Below are 1,254 nucleotides of genomic sequence, written 5' to 3'. Positions count from 1 at the left end.
TATATATATAATGTGTGTGTGTGTAGTTGCATTGTCTTGTGCACAGAAGCATGTTTTTATTTATTCTTTTCTGTCCTGTATCCTTGTGTTTGATCATAGTTCTATTACTGCTTATTCCTGGTTGTTAGTGTATAGTGACTCTATAGTGACTCTTTTGAAACAGAATCTATGGCCAAAGAAAGGTGACATGCTTCTGATCACATTTGTGCTTGTACGCCCTCATCCATGAACACTCCTAACTGCTGCATGTATTCATTCAGAAAATAAAGCAGCTTCTGCTAAACTCTTGCTTTAGTTTCTTATCTCTTTACAGCTCTAACAGCCAGCAGGCTAGTTAAATGTCACACACACACTTACATACCCTTAGAAAGCAAAACCTTCTTGTAATTCAAACAATTTGTAGCATTTCATGATCAAATAATCAGTAGCAGCAACAATGAAAAAAAGACATTTCTAAAGAAATGATGAAATGTGTTGATGCAGCTGCTGACCATATTTCCAACATGACTTTTATCTAAGTTAAGAAAACTACAATTGTGTTTTGATGTGTCCTGATGCAGCTCAGTAATCCAGGTAGAAAAATCTAAAATAAATAAATAAATAAAAGTTTAATAGATCCTCTGGATGGATTCTTCTTTGATAAAAAAAATCTTTCTCTAAAAAACAATCATCTCTCCCTCAAGTGGAGGCATCTGCAACCATCAAAGGTATAATCCTCTTTGCCAATCTGTATGCATCAGCTGTTTCAGGAGTCCTCTGGGAAAACAAAGTCCTGAAGGCCTCCTTCTTCAGCCTGACGGCCTTCATCACCGCTGGTGTCCACCAACGGGTCCTTTGGTTGCCACCGTGACAGACACCGATGACCTCACAGCTCCTGGAAGCCACATCTACAATGGAGGCCCTGAACATGGTCCATTCAGTTTCCATRTCCCCAAMCTCCTCRGGACATATGAGAAACTCCAGGAGCTGAGAGTTGAAGATCACATGGACAGGGGGCTCTGTCAAAGGTTCCCAGTTCAGCTTCACTATATTTAGGTTTACCAGTTCTGTCTGGCAGCCTCCCCCACCACTGGATCCAACTCACCACCAGGTGGTGATCAGGTGACAGATCTGTCCCTCTCTTCACCTGAGTGTCCAACACACAGGGCCTCAGGTCAGACACCATTGCAATTAGAGATGCACCGATCCGATACCAGTATCGGTATCGGTCCCGATATTTAAAAAAACCTTCTAGATCGGGTATCGGTGGCAATG

The sequence above is a fragment of the Austrofundulus limnaeus genome, unplaced genomic scaffold (genome assembly GCF_001266775.1).
Source record: "Austrofundulus limnaeus strain Quisiro unplaced genomic scaffold, Austrofundulus_limnaeus-1.0 Scaffold1142, whole genome shotgun sequence".
NCBI lineage: Eukaryota > Metazoa > Chordata > Actinopteri > Cyprinodontiformes > Rivulidae > Austrofundulus > Austrofundulus limnaeus.
This window is presented reverse-complemented; position numbering follows the sequence as displayed.